Here is a 12438-nt window from a genome sequence, read left to right as displayed (position 1 = left end):
AGAAAATTAAAGCATTGTGGAAATATGTTCACTGACTGCATATTGAGTGAAAACATCATGAAATTTGTGAATGGTATGGCCACAAAAGACCGATGCTGTGCTATTTGTATTTAGAGTTTTGAATTTGAGTCTTGTTAGCGACTGAAAAAAACTGTAAGTGCGTGTTCATGTTTGAGTGAAGCTCTTTTGGATGTTGTTAACGTAACTATCTTGTAATATCGACTCCATGAATAAATGTAATTTTAAAAATCAAATGTCTCTCTCTCTCTCTCTCTCTCTCTCTCTCTCTCTCTCTCTCTCTCTCGCTCTCTCTTTCGCTCTCTCTCTCTCTCTCTCTCTCTCTCTCTCTCTCTCTCTTCTCTCTCTCTCTCTCTTTCCTTTTGTCCCTTAAGGTATAAAATAACTTGAAAATAGACAACACACCATGACACTCTCCCTTTCTTTCCTAGTATGCTTTAAGGGACAGCAGCTCTCAGGTTATTATCACATTGTGAAAGGTCACAAATCAATACTTTTCATGACAGCACACTTTTCTCTTTTCAAGTACTGCTCTACTATAAAATGAGAAACTGTAATCTCTTCCTTCACTCCCTCAATCTCTAGACATCATAATCTGACAGTCATTTTATGTGTGAATGTGTGTGTGTGTGTGTGTGTGTGTGTGTGTGTGTGTGTATGTGTGTGTGTGTGTGTGTGTGTGTGTGTGTGTGTGTGTGTGTTATTGAGTGTAATTTCTTTTCTTTTGATTTTATTAACATTTTTTGATACAGTTTGAGGACTTTTGGATTTGTGACCTCACTGCAGTCTAAGTGAAACATAACCAGGGCACTGAAAAACCCCATCTGTTTGGATATCAGGTGCAGTCATTGCTGACACTATCTGGTATTGTGTGCTGACTGTCCTGACGTACATTATTTATTCAGGGATCATTGTTAAAATCTGTTGAGTAATTGTTTTTGATTGGACAGGAATTATTAATGTTGATAATTTTATATTACTGTGTCTATTTTCCACCCCACATGATTGCCCAGTGTGATAAATGCCCCTTGGGTTTCATTAGGGTTCCATTATAATGATTTTATTCTTCATTTAATTATCATTTTAGCTCGGCCACATTTTATGATATGTTTATTTAACATAGGAATATAGAGATGGCATAAGAAGTCTAAGAAAGTCTTGTTTTATGCAGTTGATTCTTTTAACCACCACTAATCATCTCATCTCAGCTGACACATTTTACTTCATATGCCTTTATTATTTCCTGTTGAAAGTTTTTGAGAACACAATTTAGTTACTCAAATAAAATACTAGAATTTTGCTGAGGATGATAATTTCACACATCTATGGTGCCTTTTCTGCATCTGTCATCCGTCCTTCCTGTTCTCAGGCTCTAAACAATTCCCTTTTCTTTTTCTCAGCCTCTGTCATTGCCATAGACACGCTATCAACTGCTTCCAGTATGATGTGATCATATTGAGCTTATCTCACAAAGACGAAGGTACACAAAGACTTTTTTTCTGTGGGCAGACACTTTGGAACAATTTGATTTTCTTCACGGTACATATGACAGTATCTTCCTTGCTTCCGTCATATTCTGCAGATGATCTAGTTTGTTCTTTGCAGTCGATTTGATGGTTTGATTTCTGCATTGTTATTGCTGAAGATTTCACTTCCAGGTTTAGTAGATAGTAACCAGATTAAATCAAATAGCAGCTTCCTCGTAGTGGTTATGTAATGTATTTTAATGTAAGAGTGTATGTGATCTTAAAGCTTAAGTGGTATAACGTGAGGATGAAACACTATAATATGACATTATAAAAAATGCTTCCAAAGTTGTATTTTTTTAGCAATATTCCTAGTTTTGTTTTTATTTCCTGAGTAATCTCCTGTTGCGGAGGTCTGATAATTATAGCGCTGCTTCTGGCTGAGGGCCCAGGTTAAACTGACAGGTGTAGGAGCCTTGGCGGAGTTAATTTGGATTAGAAGCCTTGGCGCTGAATAGGAGGCTTTCGTTTCAACACAGTTCTTCATGCAGGATTCAGTCATCCCTCATGTACAAATGAGAACATGCCAGAGCTGAGGGTGATGGGAGAATTGTGGTACACACCTCTTGCCTCAGCTGCTCGTAGTGCATTCATGTGATGTTAGAAGAGTAAATGTTTCTGTCACCAATTTCAAGCAAATAATCAGTTTGAACAAAAACTGATTAAGATATTTTTTGTAACGTGTAATTTGTGATATATTGCATTGCTAATAGAAGTCACATTAGTCATTCATTCATTCATTCATTCATTTTCTGTATCCATGTGGGCTTGTTATAATTTATACATGTGCTCCGTGTGCATACAGTATTTCAATATATCTAAACACATATAACCACAACTCCCCATGTTCTGATGTCCCACAACATTATTAGATTTGTGCTTTATGCGTGTTTGGGACCAGGGGACCATGTAAAGCCTCAGTAGCTTCTTGGGGCATGAGGTCCATCCATCAATTCCTAATGAGATAACTTGAGTGAGAATATCTACTGACTCCCCTCTCCAGTATGCAATTCCATGAAATACCCACGGTTAATGTCACCTGTTCCCAGTTGGCCGTGTGCCTGTTGGAATTTTGTGAGGCATAGGATATTTTATGAGCTGCTATTTTAGGAGGTGCCACCCTCAATTTATTATTACTTGGATCAGAGATACTGGTGCTGGTACAAACGTAAAGTTTTGTGAAATCTAAAATGCCACTTTGAAATCATGGCAAACATGAATATAAACAAACTGAAAATTAATAATTAAGAAGAAAATCCACAAATTAAAAGCCACTGGGTGCTACTTTGATGTACCACCCACATGAACATCACTACAGTAGCATTATGTCATGGCAACGCAATTCCCAAATGATGCATCACACACATTTTGGTGTGAGATTCCACGGAGCATTTTCCAGAGGGTCTGTGCATTTAACAATCAGAGACTTGTCTGTGCAGGACATGTATGAGGACATGTAAGACAGTGGTGAGGTGTGCTGTAGGTGTGACAGAGGAGTTCAAGGTGGAGGTGGGACTGCATCAGGGATCAGCTCTGAGCCCCTTCTTGTTCGCTATGGTGATGGACAGGCTGACAGACGAGGTTAGACAGGAATCTCCATGGACTATGATGTTTGCAGATGACATTGTGATTTGTAGTGAGAGCAGGGAAGAGGTGGAGGAGAAGCTAGAGAGGTGGAGGTTTGTCCTGGAAAGGAGAGGAATGAAGGTTAGCCGCAGTAAGACAGAGTACATGTGTGTGAATGAGAGGGACCCAAGTGGAAGAATGAGGTTACAGGGAGAAGAGATCAAGAAGGTGGAGGATTTGAAGTACTTAGGGTCAACAGTCCAGAGCAATGGAGAGTGTGGAAAAGAGGTGAAGAAGCGTGTACAGGAAGGATGGAACGGGTGGAGGAAAGTGTCAGGTGTGATGTGTGATAGAAGAGTTTCAGCTAAAATGAAAGGAAAGGTGTACAAAACTGTGGTGAGACCAGCGATGTTGTTTGGTCTAGAGACAGTGTCACTGAAGAAAAGACAGGAGACAGAGCTGGAGGTAGCAGAGATGAAGATGCTGAGGTTCTCTCTGGGAGTGACCAGGAAGGATAGGATCAGGAATGAGTACATCAGAGGGACAGCACATGTTAGAGGTTTTGGAGATAAAGTCAGAGAGGCCAGACTGAGATGGTTTGGACATGTCCAGAGGAGAGATAGTGAATATATTGGTAGAAGGATGCTGAGTTTTGAACTGCCAGGCAGGAGGCCTAGAGGAAGACCAAAGAGAAGGTTTATGGATGTAATGAGGGAGGACATGAAGGTAGTTGGTGTGAGAGAAGAGGATTCAAAGGACAGGGCTAGATGGAGGAAATTGATTCGCTGTGGCGACCCCTGAAGGGAAAAGCCGAAAGGAAAAGAAGAAGACTTGTCTGTGGATGGGATGGATAATGTGGATTGAAGTTATGCAGAACATCAAGTTCACGTGGTCAACAACAATGTTCACATTAATGCAGGGCCCAAGTTCCACACATTACATAAATATGATCGATGATATTCACTTCATCAGTCAGGCATTGATGTTGTGGCTGATTAACATATATTATAATATAAAGTGAGCATGATGGAAATGTAAGTGAACAGTTTAATATTTATACATCTCAATAATTTGCTAAGTCTAATATTCACTTTCATCTCAGCTCTGTTTTGCTGTCTACATCTTGAGAAGAGAGGAAAATGCATAACAGGGTGATAATTATCTGTGGGTTCATGTGGCCAGCTGACGCCAGTCATATAAACACCACTCATTTAATCCATCATTACTGCATTAGCATAATATTGATCAGTGCATCTCTGCTGTCCATATTATCACGGACACCACTCATTGATTCAGTGTTGAGTGTCGTATCGTAGCTGTACTGCTAAAACCACTAAATACTTAATTGGAAAGTGTAATGGTTTACCAGCCACTTTGCTTGAAACCAAAAAGACCATCATTGACTCTGTGTTTTTCTACTCAGCCCACTGTTTCCTGATGCTGATGAATAACATGGCTTTTGCATACTGAAGACATCTGGCAGCTCATCAGGTCTGAACCCAGATCCACTGGATATTACTAGAGTGCAAGTGAAGCTAAATTGTCTTTATAATTTGCTTTGCAATTGTGTTCCAGAAATGATGATGGTCACAGATCATTCAACCCAGATTAGTGTTGGAAAACCATTAAAGATCTCTGCCATCTGGTTGATCAAAGACAGAGCTCATCAGCTCTAAAGTCTTAGTTGTCTGAATAAGTCATACAGGTGTTGACTGGATTAATGTTATGATTAGCAGATCATGGAAGGTGGGAAAAAAAGTATGAAATGGAAAAGTTGTATGCTGTCACAAAGTAGTATTTCTGTAGTTGACAGTAATGTGAAATTGCTCAAAATATTTTAGTGGCCAAGAAATGTTGAAATATTTGCAGGACTACTGTTTTGACTTGTTCCAACAAAGCAGATGTCTCAACTGTTGTTTTAGCTGCAGGTTTTCTCTGAGGATACATTCCTGCTGCTGAGCTTGGAATGGGCTTCTGCATATTTCTGGAAAAAAAATACAGTAAATCAAATTCAGGGTTTTCTCTGAATATTGCAGCAGAGGTCAGTCTGCTCTAGGCTGTGTTATTTTCATTAATGATCCCGGTTCTAACATTAAGAATATTTATTTGTAAGTGATCTTGCAGAAAAGAAAGCTGACTCCACTGTCAGCTTTCATTTCTGACTTTCTACACACAAGCTTTGAAGAGTTGAAAGGTTTTCGTTGTGTTGGGTTTCATGTTGTGAACCATGACTGAATTATTCACTCTAGTTGTTATGTCACGCTGATTTTCAAGGAAATCATAATTGTGGAACTCGTAGACGGTTGAAGCAGGGATAGAACAGGGACAGAAAGTTGTTTTTTTGTCTTATTTTATGCTTTATTTCAAAACGAATAAATAAAGAGTGTGCATTGGACACATAACAATTGCTAGGGGGTAATGCGCAAATATATTACATACATTCAAATTATTTGTAGTTGATAAAGATACTTTAAGTTTTTAAAGCCTTTTTGTTCAGTGAACACTGATTAATTTTATATATGCTAACGTATCATTATAAAAATGTATAAATGCAGGTCTCTGCATATTATATTTACATTTTGTGGATATACAATTTTGACGAAACAATCAAAGTCCTTCCAAAATTATATAGAATGTTTGCAGATCCAAAAGGCGTATTGAACGGTCTCAGCATGGTTTCCGCAGAAAGAAGAGTTCACATCAATTCCTCTTTTGAATTTTTTCATTTAGTGTTTGGCAGTGTAATATTTATGAATAATTCTAAAGGAAATTTCTTTCACTTTATTTGTCCCAAAATGTATTGGAAATTTTCCATACTTTCTTCCAACTGATATCATTTACAAAAGAATTCCAGTATGAAACAACATGTGGAGCACATATACATTCTTTTTGAAATAGAGAGAGTATAAACAGTATAAGCCAAGAGTATAAACCATCAGATATCCCTGAAACACGCAAATTTATCATAATATCATGCTGACTTCATTCTTTAGTATACTGCCACCACATTTATACTGCCAGGGTTGTCTTTCGAAAAGCACAGCAGTGGTGAGAATCACCACTGCTGTGCGTGAGTGACAAAGAGATGAACATACAAAAAGATGGGAACGGATACCCATTTGTCATTCCTGTCTGTATATCACATATGAACTGTCTGCTGCTGACTTACTGACTGATTTAAGCCCTCTGCTCCTCTAGGGTGCATAGGCCATTGACAAACGCTCTCCATTTCACTCGGTTTGTAGCTGTTCTTTCGAGGTCTCCCCAGTTGAGCCCACTCTCTGCCATTTCTGCTTCAACGCTTCTTCTCCAACTGTTCCTGGGGCGACCTCGTTTCCTTTTCCCTTGGGGTTCCATTTCAGGACTTGTCGGGCAATGTTTGTTTCAGGTTTTCTGAGGGTATGGCCAATCCAACTCCACTTTCTCTTCTGGATTTGTATGCAAATGGGATCCTGGGTTGTTCTTTTCCACAGGTCCACATTGGCTACTTTGTCTTTCCACCAGATGTGAAGGATTCTTCTTAGGCAGGTGTTGACAAAGTTTGCAGTCTTTGTGTTGTGAGTTTAGTTTTTCCTCCATGTGTCTGATCCAAACAGCATCACTTGTTTCACATTGGAGTTAAAGATGCACAGTCTGGTGGTGATGGAGATATCCTCTGAGCTCCAGATCATTCTGTGCATGTTAAACACCACTCTAGCCTTGTTAATTCTGACACTTGACCCCCATGTTAACATCGAAGCTCTGAGAGAGTGTGCCTGCATGTTTGACTTTGCATGAGATTCCATCATATGATTTCCTGTTTGGGTTTTTGAACTTGGTGGGGATTCCACAATAGCCCATTAGTTGCCATAGTGTTGCCCTTTCTAAGCTATCAAAAGCTTTCTTGAGGTTGATGACGTTGACATACAAGGATGTGTTCCATTCAGTAGACTGTTCAATGATGATGCGTAGTGTTGCTATGTAATCTGTGCTCGAGCGATCCTTCCTAAAACCTGCTTGCTGGTCCCGCAGCCTCTTGTCCTCACCTCCTGGAGTTGATTGAGAATAACCCGATTGAAAATCTTACTGGGCACCGAGAGTAAGGTGATCCCTCGGTAATTGTTACATTTCCTCATGTTCTTTGTCAGTTTCCACATGTGTACCTCTGCCCATTCTGTGGGTGTCTTTTCTTTGTCCCAAATTCTCCCCAAATGGCTGTAGAGCATGTCTTTGGATGTATTTATGTATACTTTAAGGGCTTCAGGCAGGATATTGTTAGGGCCAGCAGCCTTGGCAGTTTTCTGTTGCTTAATTGCAGCTTTCATTTCAGTTTTTGTTTCACCTTTCGAGCTTTTTTTCCGGGTTTGGAAGGAATTGGCCATTCTTGTCTATGATTGGTTTGTTGTTGTGACTATATGTCCCAGATAGCTTCCTTGTGATGTTATATAATCCCTTATTGTTCTGCTTTCTGCTAAAGCTTTTGCTGCTAATGTTCTTGAGCTGTTCAACTTTTCTTTAAACTTTTTCCTCTGCTGGATTATGTTGAGGGTTCCTGGTGTTATCCATTCCTTGTGTTTTGGGGACCTTCTTCCCAAGGCCTCGTCACATGTTGAATTCCAAGAAGCTTATAAGTGTTCCTGTTCCTCAATTATTGTCCAACTTAGCCTTTTTATGAGCTGAATTCTGCATTTTTCTCTGAGAAAGTATCCTGGAACTGCTTCGTCACATGACCATTGCTAAGATATTCTGTGTTGTATTTTGTTTTTTACTTTTGGCCTGGTGGTATCTCTTAAGCCTTAGTTTGAATTTACCTACCAAGAGATGGTGATCTGAGGCTACATCTGCCTCTCTTCTTGTCCTGACATCTTCCATATCTCTCCTGAACTTTTTGCTGATACAGATATGGTCAATTTGATCTTCTGTGACATGATCTGATGACCCTCAAGTTGTTTTGTGATATGTTTTGTGTGGGAATACATTATTCCCGATCACTAGGTTATTGTTTACACAGGCCTCTCCATGCTGTCCCATCACAGCCTCATATCCATCGTTTTGGCCTCCAATCTTGGCATTAAGATAACGAGGTGTCTGGCTCTCATACCACTGAGTAGGTGGTTTAAGCTGTCATATAAGATGCCCTTGACTTCATCATCTGTATCGTTGGGTGGTGCATAACACTGAATTATGTGGGCTTTAACCCTTCTGTTGCTGGTGTTGAAGGTTGCAGAGATGATGCGAGAAATGATGGGTTTCCATTCAGTTGGAGCCTTTCTAGCATCCTTCGTCATCATGATGGCCACCCCCTCTGTATGAATCGCTCCCTCTTTTTCATGTCCAGAATAGATAATGGACTGCCCACTGGCCAATTTGACCTCCCCCAACTGTATCCATCTTGTTTCTGTCAGGCCCAAGACAGAGAGCTTGTAGCGCTCCATTTCTTTTGCGGCCTTGCCAGCCTGGAACATGGTTCCAGGAACATGGAACTATCTGCTGCTGCCCAGACATAAAAAAGAGTGGCGATGACCTTAGAACAATCAATAAAACATAAGCCTCAAATTATCTCAGCATGGAAAGTGATGCATTCCAGCAGAAAAAAATGTTAAATGTGGGCTTAACTTTTGGATTCACTGTTCAAAGCCTGCAGTTCAAGTGAGCTGTACAGACACCCCCTACAGAGCTAACCTATAAGTAACTGAAACTGAAGCCAGTACTAAAATGAAAAGTAAATGAATACAGAAGGCCAGCTTTTTGTATTTACTTTCATCATTGTTACTACAAACTTGCTGTGGTGCTTTATCTTTGTATCTATACTGCTAGATAGGCATTGCGGCTAACGGGTTAGCGCTGGCATGTATTGCATTTGTATTTTTCTGTTATACGAATGGTTGTCTAATTGTATGAGAGGGAGAGCTAGTAAGTGATCAAACGAGTGAGCGAGCAAGGGCCTTAACAAGAAGCTTTGTGTGGGTGAGTGGAGCGTATGAGACAGTTATTGAATGAGTGTGTGAATGGGTGATTCATTATTATTCATACAATGTGCTTTCTGTCTGTGTTATTGTAAGTGTTGCTGCAATGTGTTTAATGTTGTCTGGCATCCAAAGGTCTGCAATCCATTATAATGGAGCATGTTGCTGCAGTAAATAGTGTAAGTGTGTGTGTAGCTGCTCCATCTACAGCTCTTAGCCTCACTACACGCTGCTGTGATGTCTGTTCTCATCCCCTCTCTCCTCTGAGAGATGCCCAGCTTCTTCACGGCCTGCGAACCAGATCCCCGGCATGGATGACAGGGCAAGAGGAACAGAAGCCAGGCCAGGCCCTCACTCCCTTACCTTACTCCTGCAGCTGAAATGGGGGAATTTATGCAAGCTTCCTGACACTAGTGGAGGGAATTTTGCTTTATTTCTGCTTTGTCTAATATGCATAGAGGTCCAGAGTGTCAAAGTGGAGTATATCATATTGGTGCATTTTTTTTGGCACGGTTTTGTTCACAACTGTAACCGGTGTATCCCATTATCTTCTAGCCAGTCAGTCTTTGTGGCTGCCAGCTTTTGAACTAGCAGTCTGTAACTGCATTAGAAAAACAGCCTATTTTCCATCTAAGGTACAGAAAAAGTTTCCAGGAAGATCCTGGCATATCTGTCTCTCCCATATCTTTCTCTCTGTCTCCTTCAACCTACAGTATATCCCACACTCTTTTCCCCATCCTTCTTCTCCCTAACCGAATGTGGCTTTTAGTCCCAAAAATTAAGTTATGAGCTCCCATATTATCATTCAAAACATCTTATCCTACACTAAACGATCCTGGGACTCAATCGAACTCTATCTCTCTCTCAAAAAAAGTGCAATCCTACTGCCACCTCAAACCTCTTAAGCCCTCCAATATTTTAAGTAACTAGTGTTTTATTGAAGAGAACACACCACATTTTCACTGTGTGAACAGCTTTGGCATTACAATAAATGTCTTTAGTGGAGGTCCTATACATTCCTTTCATCCTCTCAAGACTTTGTAGGCTCGCACATTTTAGTATGATCAAGAAGAGGACCTCTCAGTGGTGGGGAGGATTCATACACAGCTTTCCTCCAGAGGTACTGTTCATGCTTCCTGGATTGAGGTGTGGCTGTCAGTCGGTGTGGGAGTCAGTTGAATTAGAAATAAGAACTACAGCTTCCCTAAAGCTCAGTCAGTGTACACACAGTCCAATTTGTTTGAGCTCACTCCATCCATAACCACACTACTTGTTACATCCCGCTTCAAAGCGGTGATATATTGCAATTGTCAGTGTTTATGTGTTCGTTCGTCCGTCTGACTGTCCATCTGTTAGTTTGTCCACCAAATATCTTTGCAACTGTTGCAGATAGAGAGATAAAACAAAAAGCACAATACTTGGGCGGCAAAGGGGATGAAAATGAGATGATGACCTTGACCCTGAGAAACCTTGGTCAAAGTCAAATTTTAACTTTTGTGGGTTCTCTCCTGGTTCTCCGGCTTCCTCCCACCTCCAAAAGCATGCGCTTCAGGTTGATTGGCCGGTCCCGAATTGACCATAGGAGTGAGTGAGTGTGTGTGAATGGTTGTTTGTTTGTTTCTATGTGGCTCCGCGGTGCACTGGCGTCGTGCCCGGAGTGTCCCCCGCCTCACGCCCTGAGACTGCCAGGATAGGCACTGGCTACCCCGCGACCTGCGTTAGTGGATTAAGCGGGTTGGACGATGAATGAATGAATGAATGAATGAATGAACACTCAGGAACTGGATAGGATAGAAAGATGAGGGAGAAGGCCAGTGTGAGTAAGACCATAGCTCAAAGCTAGTGGTATGATCAATGACAGTAGGTCAGAGCACTAGCTTTGATCTTTGACCTACGCAAGAAGGTCAGGGTAAAATTTTGAATTCAGGGGTATCACGGGATGTTGCAGTCTGACTGCATTGGTTCTAGTTTTATCTAGCTTTGTTTGGATTGTGTCCTCAGCAAGGAGCAGCGAGGCAAAAGAAAAGACTATCACTGCTTTTGCTTCTACTATATTGAACTTGGTATATGAACGCTTTGTATTTTGAAGGGGAGATAGAGCTGTGTGTGCTGGGGGTTGAAAGTGATACCACGGGCACAAAAAAAAGAAATATGCGAACAAATGTCAGATGGCTCACATTCCAAGAAAAAAAGGCTTTCATTCTCCTATTTTCCTGCTGGAGCTACATTTAATGACTCTGCACCATTAGCAAGATTAGCCAGCTAATACCTGAGCTCCAAAAATAGCATCTATATCTTTCTTCCAGCTACAAAGCAGCAGCGTAGTGGAGAAAATCAGAGCTGCCTCTCTCCTAGTGTGCTAGAATGTGGTTGCACCCATAGAGGGCAGCTGCGCTCTCCACATCTCTCATGACCGACTAACAGATGAACAAATACACATGACCAGGACGGAGAACACAAATTACCCAAAGTCGTGCTTTTCCTATGTGGCTGACCTGGCTTGCTGATAGTGCTTAGAAAGAGTCCATTCTCTCTGAGTAGGAGTGTTTGGAAGCAGCAGGCAAGTTTTTCTAATAAAGGCAGGCATCTGCTGGAGAAAATTCAAGGACTTTTTTTGATGCTGAGTTCTCTCATATTTACTTTATATCTCCTTCTGTTTCCCTCCATCTGAATCCCTCTATCTTAAAAGCTTCTTAAGCCCACAAACATGGCTCAGTTCACAATGCAGAAGAGTAAGCATTAATTACCACTGCCTTAAATGACTGGGATTAATGAATGATATCAGAGTGAACGGCCTTACACTAAAGTATTCAGGGCAGGATGGAAAAATAGCAGCTCTCTTTCGAGTAGGGCCAGTTGAGTTGCTATCGGCGATGCAGGTGGTTCAGAAAAACCTTGCCAAAGTAATGTGTTTTTGTCAGGCAGTGCAGCCAGAGAGAGGGTGAGACAGAGTGAGAACTGGCATGAAATCAGTTCTCTGTAGTCGGGGTCCAGGCACTCAGTGGAGTATAATAAAGCAAACAATATCACATTAACACTCAAAGTCCTCTATTAATGGAGCCAGCTTTGGCCATAATACAATATACAACACATACTCACTCACGTGCACATCCCCAATTGCCTCTACTGACTAATTCCATGGCTGATAATTATAACTGTTATCTGTTGCCTTGGAAAAACTATTGAGCTTGTCAGCCCCATTAATTTACTCTGTATCATAAATTAAGCAGCGCAGGCTGAGTTTTATCCCCTACTTGCTGGAGTAAATGGAAGCATTTTTTCCCAGAGGCTAAGTCTGCTTTACTGTACTGTGCATCACACATGGTAGACTTCTGTTCTGTGACCCTGTTGTTTAAACGCCTAAAGAAAATCTCAGTCTGAGA

At 40.9% G+C, this 12438-nt stretch overlaps 1 protein-coding gene and 1 pseudogene across 2 annotated transcripts in view; one reads left to right on the top strand and one right to left on the bottom strand.

Moving 5' to 3' along the window:
* arvcfb (ARVCF delta catenin family member b) overlaps window positions 1–12438 on the top strand; it is a 239866-nt gene that overhangs the window by 31480 nt on the left and 195948 nt on the right. The window contains exon 2 of one of the 2 annotated variants that reach the window (XM_068309952.1): window positions 4534–4601. The exons of the other annotated variant lie outside the window; for it this stretch is intronic. The gene's annotated coding sequence lies outside the window, so the exon portion shown is untranslated. The remainder of the gene's footprint in view (window positions 1–4533; window positions 4602–12438) is intronic. 2 annotated transcript variants of the gene reach the window in all.
* On the bottom strand, window positions 7478–8554 carry LOC137592148 (craniofacial development protein 2-like; annotated as a pseudogene).

Source organism: Antennarius striatus, chromosome 3 (assembly GCF_040054535.1).
Source record: "Antennarius striatus isolate MH-2024 chromosome 3, ASM4005453v1, whole genome shotgun sequence".
Taxonomy (NCBI): domain Eukaryota; kingdom Metazoa; phylum Chordata; class Actinopteri; order Lophiiformes; family Antennariidae; genus Antennarius; species Antennarius striatus.
This window is presented reverse-complemented; position numbering and strand designations above follow the sequence as displayed.